The following is a 15,995-nucleotide window of genomic DNA, read 5'->3' as shown; positions in this document are numbered from 1 at the left end:
TATTTCAAATCACCAGGGAATATTGTTAATATTCAGATTCTGATGCAGGTATCTGAAATTGGAGTCTGAGATTTTGTCTTTTTAGTAAGACCCCAGGGATGACAATTTTGCTGGCCTATCGAAAATAGAATATCAAGGAGTTAGAGACCTCCTAGTAAGGACTTCAAGTTTTGACTTTGTCCCTGACTCTGATCTTAACCTAGAGATGTAATCCTTTTGATTTGTTGCTTACTTATAAAATGGGTGGAATCTTGTTTCTACTGCTTCTTCATGGAATTGCTCTGCGGTCCAAATTAAACTAATTTAAAGTGACCCCGATGCTGGGAAAGATTGAGGGCAGGAGGAGAAGAGGGTGACAGAAAATCAGCTGATTGAATGGCATCACCAACTCAATGGAAATGAGTTTGAGCAAACTCTGGGCAATAGTGAAGGACAGGCAAGTCTGTCATGCTGCCGTCCATGGGGTCACAAAGAGTTGGGCATGCCTGAGCAACTGAACAACAACAAAGCAAGCTTTATAACAAAAGAGCAGAGGAGGTAATACAGATATTTCTTCTTATCCTTTGAATATTATATTTTGACCCAGTGACCTAATTTCTGTTGATCTCTGCCCATTTGGCCTGAAATGATGGGCCTAGTTTTATGACTATTTTTTAATAGTTCTTTATTCTCATAAATCCTTCACTTTGTGTTTATTTATTGAGGTATTAATCCAACAGCTAATGACTGAGTAGCTACTGTGCACCATACTTTGTGGCAGCTTCTAAAGATACAATGAACTTCTTTCACTTCTATTGTTCATTCTTTCAAATAATTTCATTTATTGATTTCAGTCTGTGATTTTTTTCTTTATTCCTTCAATAAAATGTTGGGATCATTTATCTGAAGGTTACATTTTTTTTTTCTCTTTGAACCAGTTTTATTGAGTTTCAAAATCTTTTCTAATTCTCCACTATATGACAGATCTCTGCAAAAGGAATAGAAAATTGAAAAAAGTACAGAAGGCACAGCCCTTTACCAAAGCATTTAAATTCTACTTGGGGAATGATATATTTAAAATTCCTCAAACAGCTGTAATAGTCCAAAGCAGGATATGACTAGTGTCATCTGACTTTGAAGAATGTTATATGAAAGGATAAAATTCACAGCTGACTTGGGGATTTGCAAAGTCTTCTTAAAGATAGATAATTGTGACAGAAAGAGACAAGAGAAAGATAAGGGTAGATATTAAAGATGGAGCAAATCATACCTTCCCTCTCTTTGCTTTTGTTCATGTTGAATGACTAAAATAATCTGGCATGGGTAAAAAGATTTTAGAATATCTTTTTAAGTATGGTATGTATGATGTAAAGTTGGAAATTCTTAGAGAAATCACACTGTGATGACCTTGAATGCCAGCTACCAGATCTGAATTTTTTTGGGGGGGAGCGTTAAGGAATCTTTGAAGGTTGCTTTCCTGTCATACATTCAAAGTCAATCTTTAATTCAACCTTGAAGAATTTAAACCCAAATCAATTGCATGAACTCAGTTCATATAGAGCAGATTGATAACCTCCTGGTAATCTTTTGCAAGTTTCCATCAGATCGGCATGGCATCACAGACTTGGTGTAATGGACTGTGTGAGGACACCTGGCTGCTAGGTAAGCCCTGTGTACTAACTTGCTAGTCTGTTGACCTTAGAGAAGGCACAGACTTCTATAAGTCTTAGGCTCTTTTTCTTCAGTTCAGTTCAGCCACTCAGTCATGTCTGACTCTTCACGACCCGATGGAGTGAAGTATGCCAGGCTTTCCTGACCATCACCAACTCCCAGAACTTACTCAAACTCATGTCCATCTAGTCGATGGTGCCATCCAACCATTTCACCTTCTGTCATCCCCTTATCCTCCTATCTTCAATCTTTCCCTGCATCAGGGTCCTTTCCAAAATGTCAGTTTTTCGCATCCAGTGGGCAAAGTATTGGAGTTTCAGATTCAGCCCTTCCAATGATTATTCCAGGACTGATTTCCTTTAGGATTGACTAGTTTGAGCTCCTGGCTATCCAAGGGACTCTCAAGAGTCTTCTCCAACACCACAGCTCAAAAGCATCAAATCTCTGATTCTCAACCTTCTTTATGATCCAACTCTCACATCCATACATGACTACTGAAAAAAACATAGGTTTGACTAGATGGACGTTTGTCTGTAAAGTAGTGTCTCTGCTTTTTAATATGCTGTCTAGGTTTGTCATAGCTTTTCTTCAAAGGGGCAAGTGTCTTTTAATTTCATGGCTGCGGTCACCACCTGCAGTGACTTTGGAGCCCCACAGATGTCTCTCTTAATGATTGGAATAATGAACTTTGCCTATTTTCAGAGGTCATCATGAGAGAAATGTGGTAAATAAGTGTGAAAACATAAACTTTGAAAGTAAAAAAGTCTGTACAAATATAAGCATTCCCCCTTGAATTTTTTCTATTCCTCTCCATCCCTCTTTGGGGTAGAACATTGAAAAAGCGATCCTTTCTGCCTCCTTTTCCTTCCCCTTTAAATGAAATATCATCTTCTTACTCCATCATTTTAGGATTCACTGTGCACTTTTGAGAACACGTCTAACAACTGATTCGATTTACCTGTTCCTTTTTGGCTTTCCTGCTGGTGCAGGGGTAAAGAATTCGCCTGCCAATGCAGGAGAAACAGGTGATTGCAAATTTGATCCCTGGGTTGGGAAGATCCCCTGGAGAAGGAAATGATAACCCATTCCAGTATTCCTGCTTAGGAAATCCCATAGAGAGTAGCCTGGTGGGCTATAGTCCACAGGATCACAAAGAGTCAGACACAACTGAACAAGCTCACACACACTCTCTTATACTTTTTCAAAACCTGAAAATCATCCATAAAGCTGTTCTTTGTCTTTTATCCTATAATGAATTTTTTTTTCATATACAAACTGTACTAATTGCATCATCATTCTGACCTTAGCTTATATATCACCTCTTAAAATATTCACCAATGACAGGCCATGGGATCGCCCCCTCCCCCGCCACCACCAATGGGATCATTCACTATCCTCCTTTATTTGCTTTATGGCACTTTTCATTACTTTCAATTACTTTCTGCTTGTATTTGCTTATATACTGTATGTCTGGAGTCAATACAATTTTATTAGTTCATTATGTGACATGACAGTATGATAGCAACATAGAATCTGTACCAATGTGTGTGTCCTTAAGGAGACAAACAGTAATAAATACTGATAACAATGAATGACAGCCCACTTCAGTATTCTTGCCTGGGAAATCCCGTGGACAGAGGAACTTGATTCATGGATTTACAAAAGAGTTGGACAAGACTTAGTGATCAAGCAACAACAGCTATGTATAAACGTCAGGTGGTTACAAAGAAGAATGTTCTACAAAGAAGAGAGTAAGCTGAAGATTGCGCAGGAAACATTAGGCCATTCTATGTTAGATACTCAGGGAGGGGCTGTGAGATACCCCCTGTCAGGGGCTGCTTATTCAAAGAGCAGAAGTAGGGGACCAAGATAAGAACACGTGTAGGCAAAAAAGGTTCCAAGCATGAGAAAAGTGAGAACTGAGAGTTTTCTGTTTGTCTTTCTCCCAATCTTCTTTCCTCTCATCTTCCTTCCTGCCTCCCTGCCTTATTTCCTCCCTCCTTCCCTCTTTTTTCTCTTTTTCCCTTCCTCTTACCTTCCTTCCTTCTCTCCCCTTTTCTTCCTCTTCCTTTTCTCCTCCTTTTCCTTCCTTGCTTCCCTCATTACTTTCCTGTCTGCCTGCCTTCACTCTCTTCCTCTTCCTCCTCTTTCATTTCTTGCTTGCTTTCCTTCTTTCCAGCCTCCCTGTCTCCATCCGTCCTTCCCTCCTTCTTTATTTTCTTTGCTTCTCTCCTTTCTTTTCCTTCCTTTTGTAAAGTTATAACTATGTATTGTTTATTAAAGTTGTAGATAAACTTTTACCAGCCCATCTCTGAGAAGACACTTGAAGTTCTTTACAGCAGTCCAAGTGTTAGATGATGATGGCTTAGACCAGAGGGGTAGTGAATGAGGAGATAGGAAGTGGTCAACTTTTGCAAGCAATCTTCAGAGGAAATACAAACAAGCAGCTTTACTCCATGATTGAGAAAATGCTGCACCAACGGTGCTTTCTAGGCTTTTAACCTAAGTAATTGATGGTGTAGCTGCCATTGATTGAAATGGCAATGACTTCAAGAACAGTTTTGGGAGTGAGTGTCAAGAATTTTGTTTTGTACATATAATGATTGGGATGTTTATTTGGCCTATCCAAATGGAGATGTCTTATAGACATTTGAATACTGGAGTCTGGCACTCAGGGAAGAAGTCTGGATTAGAGATATCAGTTTGAGTATCATTTCTAAAGAGAGTGGTAACCACCTGTTCTTCATAATTTAAATGGGAACTATTGGCACATCAGGGTTTCAAGGTTTTCATGGAGAGTAGAGAAGCCATGTTAATACATGGCTGTTGCATCTTGCTGAGACTGCTGGGTCAGGTGTTCTCTTAGTACATTTTTTTAATAATATAATTTCTGTGACTAAGTAAAATTTGCCATGAGTTGATTAAAGCCCTGTTTGTTGTTTCCCCAGTTTTCACACTTATGCTTCTTCGAACCAATCAGCTACAGTCATCATTTCTCAAAAATCTGGATCCAGGACTCAGAGCTGCCTGCGTCAGAATTAAATGGCTGTATTATAAAATGTAGAATCCTGCACTCAAATACTTAATCATATTAGTCTGGTGACCCAGGAATCTACATGATTATTAACATGTGCATGAACATTTAGCCACTTCTGCTATGGTGTATAAAGTATATTATCTTTTTAAAAATCTTTTTTTAGATTCTTTCATTTTAAAAAGTTTTTAATGATTGTTTATACAGCGTACGTAGTTAAACCTGCCAACTCATATTCCAAGTTGCTTAGATTAGAATAGAATTGATTTTAATCAGAAAGATGAAATCATTAGTTGAGCGACATGATGATGAAACTAATTTATCATTCCTTTTTTTTCTTTCAAACAGTATAGTTTCAGGGTGTACAGCAGATTTAGGGGGAACTTTCCAGGTGGCACAGGGCTTCCCTGGTGGCTCAGAGGTTAAAGCATCTGCCTGGAATGCAGGAGACCCGGGTTTGATCCCTGGGTCAGGAAGATCCCCTGGAGAAGGCAATGGCACCCCACTCTAGTACTCTTGCCTGGAGAATCCCATGGAAGCAGGAGCCTGGGAGGCCACAGTCCATGGGGTCGCAAAGAGTCCGACACGACTGAGTGACTTTACTTTCACTTTCTTTCACTTTCCAGTTGGCACAGTGGTAAAGCATCCACCTGCCAATGGAAGTGACTTAGGAGAAGCATGTTTGATCCCTGGTTCAGGAAGATCCCCTGGAGGAGGAAATAGCAACCCACTCCAGTATTTTTGCCTGGAGAATCCCACGGACAGAGGAGCCTGGAGGGCTACAATCCATGGGGTCAGGAAGAGTTGGCATGACTGAGCGACTGAAGATGCAGGGACACAGATTTAGGATATACTGTTCCAATAGAAACAATTGGTTTTGATGGTGGATATTGAATTGCTTTGGTAATCTAAAATGTCTGCTAAGTATTTCTGATTCTCCCTTGCTCTGGGCATGTAATAGAACTGTGTTGCATTTCCTAGTCCTCTAGTGATTTAAGTGAGCACAGAAAAGGAGGAGAGGCCAATAAGTACTGTTCCTCGGGCCAGAACATTTAATTATCCCTGTTCCTTCATCTTACATCTTTCCCTGTACTTGAGATGGAGGTTGCCCTATTATCCTACTTTGCTGAGTTTTTGCAATGAGCAGAGCTCCTCTGCCCATCTGCAATAACACTTAGGGTGAATCAGAAGTGCAGCTTTGCAATTTTAAGCTACTGGGATGGGGAGAGGTTATTACTGTAGCACAATCTACTTTCTCTAGCAGAACTGAGTTACTTGGGCCTGAGTTATCTCCCTTTCAAAAAGCTCATATTGTGAATTGACTGAATCAACTTATGTTACCTCATTCTTCAACAAATGTCAGTTCAGTTCAGTTCAGTTCAGTTACTCAGCCATGCCTGACTCTTTGCGACCCAATAGACTGCAGCACATCAGCCTTCCCTGTCCATCACTGACTCCCAGAGCTTACTCAAACTCATGTCCATTGACCCACTGAAGCCATCTAACCATCTCAGCCTATGTCATCCCCTTCTCCAACCTTCAAGCTTTCCCTGCATCAGGGTCTTTTCCAGTGAGTCAGTTCTTTGCATCAGGTGGCCAAAGTATTGTCACAAATGTCAGGAATTGTGTCAATATACATCTCTTCTCATTTAACCTTGCTACTAGACAGCATATTAAAAAGCAGAAACACTACCAACAAAAGTCTGTCTATTCAAAGCTGTGTTTTTTATAGTAGTCATGTATGGATGTGAGAGTTGGACTATAAAGAAAACTGAGCGCTGAAGAATTGATGCTTTTGAACTGTGGTGTTGGAGAAGACTCTTGAGAGTCCCTTGGACTGCAAGGAGATCCAACCAGTCCATTCTAAAGGAGATCAGGCCTGAATATTCACTGGAAGGACTGATGCTGAAGCTGAAACTCCAATACTTTGGCCACTTGATATGAAGAACTGACTCATTTGAAAAGACCCTGTTGCTGGGAAAGATTGCAGATGGGAGGAGAAGGGGACAACAGGGGATGAGATGGTTGGATGGCATCACTAAAGTGATGGACATGAGTTTCAGTAAGCTCCAGGTGTTGGTGATGGACAAGGAAGCCTGGTGTTTTGCAGTCCATGGGGTCACAGATAGTCAGACACGACTGAGCAACTGAACTGAACTGGACCAGACAGTTTGTTTAAAAAACAAACAAAAAGCAAAATAAGTTGCACACCAACTTCTGAAAATGTACAGTTATATTACCCTTCAGGTACAGTGGGACTTCCCTGGTGGCTCAAATGTTAAGGAGTCTGCCTATAACGTGGGAGACCCCGGTTCAATCCCTGCACTGGGAAGATCCTCTGGAGAAGGAAATGGCAACCCACTCCAGTATTCTTGCCTGGAAAATCCAATGGATGGAGGAGCCTGCCAGGCTACAGTCAACTGGGGTCCCAAAGAGTCGGACACGACTGAGTGACTTCACTTCAGGTACAAAATCTGTCAAACAGCTCATTCCAATAATCTGGCTGTGGTGTCCTCTTCTCCTTACAGCATGTCATTCAGCACTTAGTAGGAAAGGTTCACTGATGAAATGGTGGTCAGGAGAATGAGCCTTGTGGTAATACCAGATGAAGGAGTCTCCTTCTAACTGAAGGGATGGGTCATAAATTAAGTAAAATTCTATATCTAGAGTTTCAAAGATAGCCTCTTAGCCTTCAGTTCAGTTGCTCATTCATGTCCGACTCCTTGCGACCGCATGAACCGCAGCATGCCAGGCTTCCCTGTCCATCACCAACTCCCAGAGTCTACCCAAATTCATGTCCATTGAGTGATGCCATCCAACCATCTTATCCTCTGTCGTCCCCTTCTCCTACCCTCAATCTTTCCCAGCATCAGGGTCTTTTCCAATGAGTCAGCTCTCCGCATCAGGTGGCCAAAGTATTGGAGTTTCAGCCTCAACATCAGTCCTTCCAATGAACACTCAGGACTGATCTCCTTTAGGATGGACTGGTTGGATCTCCTTGCAGTCCAAGGGATTCGCAAGAGTCCTCCCAAACACCACCATTCAAAAGCATCAGTTTTTCAGTGCTCAGCCTTCTTTATAGTCTAACTCTCACACTGACACAAGACTACTGGAAAAAACATAGCCTCGACTAGACAGACCTTTGTTGACAAAGTAACGTCTCTGCTTTTTAATATGCTGTCTAGGTTGGTCATAACTTTCCTTCAAGGAGTAAACATCTTTTAATTTCATGGTTACAGTCACCATCTGCAGTGATTTTGAAGCCCCCCGAAATAAAGTCAGCCACTGTTTCCACTCTTTCCCCATCTATTTATCATGAAGTGATGGGACTGGGTACCATGATCTTCATTTTCTGAATATTGAGTTTTAAGCCAACTTTTTCACTCTCCCCTTTCACTTTCATCAAGAGGCTCTTTAGTTCTTCTTCACTTTCTGCCATAAGGGTGGTGCCATCTGCATATCTGAGGTTATTGATATTTCTCCCGGCAATCTTGATTCCAGCTTGTGCTTCTTCCAGCCCAGCGTTTCTCATGATGTACTCTGCATATATACTGGGACTTTTGTACTTTGTTTGCACAATGGGGAGATGTGTGCATACTCAGTCGCTTCAGTCATGTCCATCTGTGTGTGACCCTATGGACTGTAGCCCGCCAGGCTCCTCTGTCCATGGAATTCTCCAGTTAAGAATACTGGAGTGGGTTGCCTTTTCCAGTTCCAGAGGATCTTCCCAACCCAGGGATCAAACCTGTGAGGTCTCCTGCATCTTCTGCATCTCAGGCAAATTCTTAACCACTGAGTCACCCGGGAAATCCAATGGGGAGATGCTCACCCAGTATTTCTAGCCAGATCACATGTTGATCACCATTGTCTCACCAGTGAAAAACTGTCACCGCTCTTTGTAAATCACCAACCTCTCATGTAAAATGTACAGAGCAATATTTGGAAATTCACTGGGGTGCAAACAGATGGCTGTATAAAGAAGATGTGATACATATACACAATGTAATATTACTCAGCCATAAAATGGAGTATAATTGGTTCATTTATAGAGATGTGGATGGACCTAGAGTCTATCATACAGAGTGAAGTAAGTCAGAAATAGAAAAAATAGGTCATATATTATTGCATGTATGTAGAATCTAGAAAAATGGTACAGGTGAACCTGTTTCTAGGGCAAGAATAGAGACTGAGATGAAGAGAATAGACGTGTAGACACAGCAGGGGAAGGGAAAGATAGGGTGAATTGGAAGATTAGGATTGATCTATATATACACCCCTGTGTGTAAAATAGATAACTAGTGGGAACCTGCTGTATAGCACGGAAGCTCAGCTCAGTGCTCTGAGGTGACCTGGAAGGGTGGGATGGGTGGGTGTGGAGGTAGGTCCCAGAGATGGGGGGTATATGTATGCATATAACTGATTCTCTTCATTGTACAAGGCTTCCCTGGTGGCTCAGAATCCACCTGCAATGCAGGAAACCCAGGTTCAATCCCTGGGATCAGGAAGATACTCTAGAGAAGGGGAACGGCAACTTACTCCAGTATTCTTGTCCAGAATTTCATGGACAGAGGAGCCTGGTGGGCTACAGTGCAGTGGTTCACAAAGACTCAGACACAACTGAGCAACTAACACTATCATTTCATTGTAGAGCAGAAACTAACACAACATTGTACAATTATATATCAATAAAATAATAAGGTAAATTACAGGCACTAACAGAATTAATTATGGATTTTAGGCTTTTTTTTCCCCCTATGTTCTACTAAAAGTACAAAAAACAAAGCTGACCAGAAGCTTACACTATTTAACTTAAGAAATATGAATCTATTGGTACATGATATTTAAAACTTTAGACTCTCTCAATATTTTTCTTATTCATGTTGGTTCCAAATACATAAAGAGTTATTTGTAGTTGTTTAAATGAAAAATGTATATTTAAACTGTTTGCATATTGTGTAGAGTTTTTTAAACAGAAAACAGTCTACATTAACTTAAAATATTGAAACATTCAGTTATAAGTTTTGATTCTGCTGTCTTCTTTCTGCATACTCATGGTCTGGAAAGGAGACTAGCCTTCCTTAATGTTTTAGTTTCCAAATACTTTGCCAGTTATGAATGAACTAGGTCAAAAGAGTAAAACATTCTTTCTACAGACTACATGAATATTCCGCTGTTTGAAAAACTGGACTAGCCCATCAATCATGTTGTTAATATTGTAGATTCTCACAGAGTTGAAATACAGCCTGTAAAACCTCATCTGTAAGCATGTGTTTTCCAAAATCTTCACCTCATTTAAAGTTATTTTAGTTACTGCTAGGGATAAACAATTTCTGGATGCCTATGACAGCAAATAGTATTGGCAGAAAGTTAATTATAAATAGAGTATATAAAATGACATTTTAAAACATTTCTAAAACACAGAATAGTTTTAAATATTTAAATTTTAGATATTATACTTAGTTATGATTATCTATTTTAAAAGTAAGATTTAAAAATAAAGCTGTATTTTAAAAGTAGCATTCTACTAATAACCCCTGTAATTCAAAAATATTTTTAATATAAAATTAGAAATATTAAACAACTTAATTGGTGGTGTTTTATAGATTCACCATATGACAATCTTTTGTCTGTAAAAATTTGTGATATTTTAGAAACAACGATAGCAATAAAAATACCAAGAGTGCAATTTGACTTTGAAGCCAATTTATATAAACTTAACTTTGGCTGGATATGTTTAATATTTTTACTAATGTTAATCCCTGTGAATTTTGATATTTGGAAGTCTTATACTTTCAAATTTAGAAGGCAGACCTACAATGGATTATATTGATTATTCCTAGCAACATACTTTGTTGATAACATTATTGTGCAGTAATTTTTAGGGAATCCAAGAGGAAGGCTATTTTTACTACAGGGAACATGGTTCCAACTAACAATATGTAAACTGCCATATTTAAATTTTTTAGACTCCCATTTAAAAAAGGACATTTTGGTTTTAAGATTTTTTTAATAAATGTAAATTGATCACTTTGAATGTATGTTAGTTCATGGAAATTTTTTAAATTTCAGCTTTGTTGAGTTATAATTAACATAAAACTGTAAGATATTTAAGATAAATATTGTGGTGATTGGCTATGTGTATACATTGTGAAAAGATTCCTCTCATCTAGTTGATAAATGCATCCATCAGCTCACATGTTTATCTCATATTTAATTTGTTTTTGGTGAGAACACTTAAATTGTACTCTCTTAGCATAGTTCATGGAAATTTTTAACATAGACCCTATCTTGATATATTTATTTTCTTTTCAGGTTATTTATCATTAAAATGGCATTGTTATGTGATGACTCAGAAGTTAACAGTAAGTCTTAACTATCTGAAAGGAGTGTCATTTTAATATTGTACTATAACAAGTCATACCATATGTGGTAATTTTTTTTCCCGTCTAATTTTGTATGTTAGTGTAAAGCATAGAATGTGACCAGAACTCTTAGACCTCAACGTATATTTTTCTGTGAAGCCAAAATATTTTTACTAAACTATCCTAGTCAATAATTTTATATTTGGCAAGTATTAGTGCAGTCCTGTTTTTGAGAAAAGTCAATGAAAGTATTTCCCTTCTAATTCAATATCCTTTTTATCTGAAACCATTTTTCCTTTTGGTGCAAATACTTACAAAGTCAGTATTTTGACAGTAACAATATATTCTGTTATTTTTTTTTTTTTCTGTGCTGAAAATAGTTAATGATTAGGCTGGACTTAAGCATCTGTCAGCCAGAAGACCTACTTATTAAACTGAATGAAATAAGTGTGATTAAAAATCCTTTCTTTTTTTATTGAGTTATATGACCCTGGTTAGCTATACATTTATATCTAATATATATTACTGTTGCTGTTTCAAATTATTAATCTTCATGTTTTTAATAAACTATTTTGATCACCCATATGTTTTCTTCTGAAATGGATATACACCATATAAATTGTAATGGACTGGAGAAATTCTTTTGCTTTTTCTCATGATTCAATAGAATAATTTTAAATATCTGTTCTGGCAAAACTGTCAAACAAGACTTTAATGAAGTGCAATTTTAATGTAACAGATTTTCTTTCTCTCCTGACATTAAGATATACTTTTTACTTATAACATTTCTTAACCAAAGACAGTTGATACAAAAAAATACTTATGATAGACTCAGAAATAAACTACAGAAAAATAGTGTTAAATTAAAAACAGTTGGTGAATTTAAGTATATGAATATTCACATAAAAATACACACACATAGAGATTATCTGTATATATATATATAATTATATATCATTGTATATTTTACAGATATGTAAGTATGTATTATATGAATATAAAATGATATATCATTGCCTTAAATAAATTATGTAAGTATATATGCAAATTATATGAGTATATATATTTAAATTTATATAATTATGTAAGTATATAATTGTTGAAGCAGTATGTTAAAACTGAAAACAGATTCTTGTAATAGAAAGCTACTTACCCCTTCCTTCTCTTAATCCCCTCCTCTTTCCGAGGCAGCCAATGCCAAAGTTGCCATGTGCTCCTCAACCTCATTTTTTGTGAGCTTCTCTAAGCTCAGAAAGCACAGTTGCACGTTTTTATGTTTTTTTGTCAAAAAGATTTTTTTTTGTTTGCTTTTATAAGCAAACTACCAAGAATATTTCTCTTTAGCTTATTTTTTAATAGTTGTCCCTTCATGGTAATATGGGTAATATTCCACACTATGGAGCACTGACTTTTAATTAAAGAAAATAAAAATCTGGATGTTTAGTGTCCTCCCTCTATCACAGCCCTAGATTAGAAGGCACAGATTGTGCTATAAAAGGCAAATCTCACTGATACTTTAACTCCAACATAAGTATTCAAGACTTGAGGCCTATATTAGAATTGGATATCAAGATTTAAGAAAGAAAGTGAAAGAAAATGAAGATGCTCAGTCGTGTCTGACACTTTCCAACTCCGTGGACTGTAGCCTATGAGGCTCTTCTGTCCATGGGATTCTCCAGGCAAGATTATTGGAGTGGGTTGCTATTTCTTTCTCCAGGGGATCTTCCCGATCCAGGGATTGAACCTAGGTCTCCTGCATTGCAGGCGGACACTTTACTCTCTGAGCCCACTAGATCACTGCAAATCAGTGAGTTCCTGTGCTGAGCTACATGTGATCTAGCGGTATCCACCACCAACAATATGTGATGCACAAAACAGAATACATGCTTCTTTGCTTCAATATAATGGTTGCATTCATCAGGTATGACATTTGATGAAAACAAAAACCACAGTATAAAAATGTGATTTAGTATAAATGAATGAGTTTAGCGGATGGATTTGCTAATTGTTCTAATGTTCCACTGATTGTTTAAAATATTTCAGGAATTCTCTTTAGACCAAGATTAGACATAATGTGGAGAGAAAAAATGCATTAAGCCATTGTTGTTGCTTTTTTGTCACTAAGTTGTGTCCAACACTTTTGCAACCCCATGGACTGTAACCCACCAGGCTCCTCTGTCTGTGGAATTTCCCAGGCAAGAATACTGAAGTGGGTTGCCATTTCCTACTCCAGGGGATCTTCCCAGCCAGGGATCAAACCTGTGTCTCCTACATTGGCAAGGAGGTTCTTTACCACTGAGCCACCAGGGAAGCACCCTAAATTAAGCCAAGGACTTATACCAATAAATTTATTCTAAAAAATAACCATAGTAATTGTATCTGAGAGTAAACAACTTTACTTGTACAAAACATAATTAGCAATTTTGTTTACAATGGTACAAGTCACCTGAAAGCTAGCTAGCTAGCTAGATATAATACATATTCATCATTTTTATATATTACATGTCTGCTGATAATATTGATGTTATACTACTGTTAAATCTATTAGATATTTATGTATTTCACATACTATACTGACATGGATATAAATTTATATATAAAACTCATACAGGTTATTCTGTAACATCTCATGGAAAACTTGAATGAACTCTTTGGCCTAACCAATATTATACTCAATACACTGATAAGTACATCAACTTTTGCCCCTTTAAATTTTGTGTAGAAAAGATACTTTATTTTACAAAATTAAAATATTAACACAACAGTATTCCAAAGCTAGATTGTGCTTTTAAGAAGTTTCTTACTAAGTTTTTACAAGTCTCTGTATAGGGGTATGTTGTATGTGTGAGTGTGTGTTTCACATTGAACTTAGATTTGGAGTTAGCAGTGTGCATCAGACCATTTTAGCCTAACCAACTGTGAAGAGAATATTATTGAGTGATGCAATTTAATCCATCAGTGTTCACTGAGCACTTACTATGCACTAGGTAATCTTCTAAGTGGTAGAGGTATAGTGGTGAACACAGTTCCAACAAGTATGACTTTTACATTCTAGCACTTATGGTGGGGCAGAAGGGAGGCAGGCATGAAACCAACAAGCAAAAAAAAAAAAAATATATATATATATATATACTGATTTTTTTTAAAATTTTTTAAACCTACTTAGAAAGTCATTACACCCACCCAAATTTTTTAAATGCATCATCCTTGCATGTATGAACAATGTAAGGCAAATCCCAAATCTAGTATGTTTCCATCTTTTGTACAGTGTTATCCACTTTATTTTTTTAAATATAAATTTATTTATTTTAATTGGAGGCTAATTAATTTGCAATATTGTATTGGTTTTGCCATATATCAGTGTGAATCCGCCATGGGTGTACACGTGTTCCCCACCTGAACACCCCTCCTACCTCCCTTCCCATACCATCCCTCTGGGTCATCCCAGTGCACCAACCCGAGATCCTGTATCATGCATTGACCCTGGTCTGGAGATTCATTTCACGTATGATATTATATATGTTTCAATGCCATTCTCCCAAATCATCCCACCCTCGCCTTCTCCCACAGAGTCCAAAAGACTGTTCTATATATCTGTGTCTCTTTTGCTGTCTTGCATACAGGGTTATTGTTACCATCTTTCTAAATTCCATATATATGAGTTATTATACTGTATTAGTGTTTTCCTTCCTGGCTTACTTCTCTCTGTATAATCGGCTCCAGTTTCATCCACTTCATTAGAACTGATTCAAATTTATTCTTTTTAATGGCTGAGTAATACTCCATTGTGTATATGTACCACTGCTTTCTTATCCATTCATCTGCTGATGGACATCTAGGTTGCTTCTATGTCCTGACTATTATAAACAATCTTGCAATGAACATTGGAGTACACGTGTCTCTTTCAATTCTGGTTTCCTCAGTGTGTATGCCCAGCAGTGGGATTGCTGGGTCATATGACAGTTCTATTCCAGTTTTTTAAGGAATCTCCACATTGTTCTCCATAGTGGCTGTACTAGTTTGCATTCCCACCAACAGTGTAAAAGGTTGACCTTTTCTCCACACCCTCTCCAGCATTTATTGCTTATGGACGTTTAGATAGCAACCATTCTGACTGGTGTGAAATGGTACCTCACTGTGGTTTTGATTTGCATTCCTCTGATAATAAGTGATGTTGAGCATCTTTTCATGTGTTTGTTAGCCATGTCTTCTTTGGAGAAATGTCTGTTTATCTCTTTGGCCCATTTTTTGATTGGGTCATTAATTTTTTTGGAATTGAGCTGCATAAGTTGCTTGTATATTTTTGAGATTAATTATTTGTCAGTTGCTTCATTTGCTATTATTTTTTCCCATTCAGAATGCTGTCATTTCACCTTGCTTATAGTTTCCTTTGTTGTGAAGAAGCTTCTAATATTAATTAGGTCCCATTTGTTTATTTTTGCTTTTATTTCCAGTATTCTGGGAGGTGGGTCATAGAGGATCCTGCTGTGATTTATGTCAGAGAGTGTTTTGCCTATATTCTCCTCTAACAGTTTTATAGTTTTGTCTTACATTTAGATCTTTAATCCATTTTGAGTTTGTTTTTGTATATGGTGTTAAAAAGTGTTCTAGTTTCATTCCTTTACAAGGGGTTGACCAGTTTTCCCAGCATGACTTGTTAAAGAGATTGTCTTTACTCCATTGTATATTCTTGCCTCCTTTGTCAAAGATAAGGTGTCCATAGGTATGTGGATTTATCTCTGGGCTTTCTATTTTGTTCCATTGATCTATATTTCTGTCTTTGTGCCAGTACCATACTGTCTTGATGACTGTGGCTTTGTAGTAGAGCCTGAAGTTAGGCAGGTTGATTCTTCCGGTTGCATTCTTCTTTCTCAAGATTGCTTTGCTGTTCAAGGTTTTTTGTATTTCCATACAAATTGTGAAATTATTTGTTCTAGCTCTGTGAAAAA

At 37.5% G+C, this 15,995-nt stretch overlaps 1 long non-coding RNA gene across 4 annotated transcripts in view; it reads left to right on the top strand.

Annotated features, from left to right (window-relative positions):
• LOC102176916 overlaps positions 1-15,995 on the top strand; it is a 673,837-nt gene that overhangs the window by 344,757 nt on the left and 313,085 nt on the right. Inside the window, exon 5 of one of the 4 annotated variants that reach the window (XR_001918455.1) lies at positions 10,997-11,642. The exons of the other annotated variants lie outside the window; for them this stretch is intronic. This is a non-coding gene — a long non-coding RNA (uncharacterized LOC102176916). Of the gene's footprint in view, positions 1-10,996; positions 11,643-15,995 lie in introns of those variants that run through there. 4 annotated transcript variants of the gene reach the window in all.

Source organism: Capra hircus, chromosome 1, assembly GCF_001704415.2.
Source record: "Capra hircus breed San Clemente chromosome 1, ASM170441v1, whole genome shotgun sequence".
Classification (NCBI taxonomy): Eukaryota; Metazoa; Chordata; class Mammalia; order Artiodactyla; family Bovidae; genus Capra; species Capra hircus.
The sequence above is the reverse complement of the archived record's forward strand: the minus strand, read 5'-3'. Positions and strand labels throughout refer to the sequence as shown.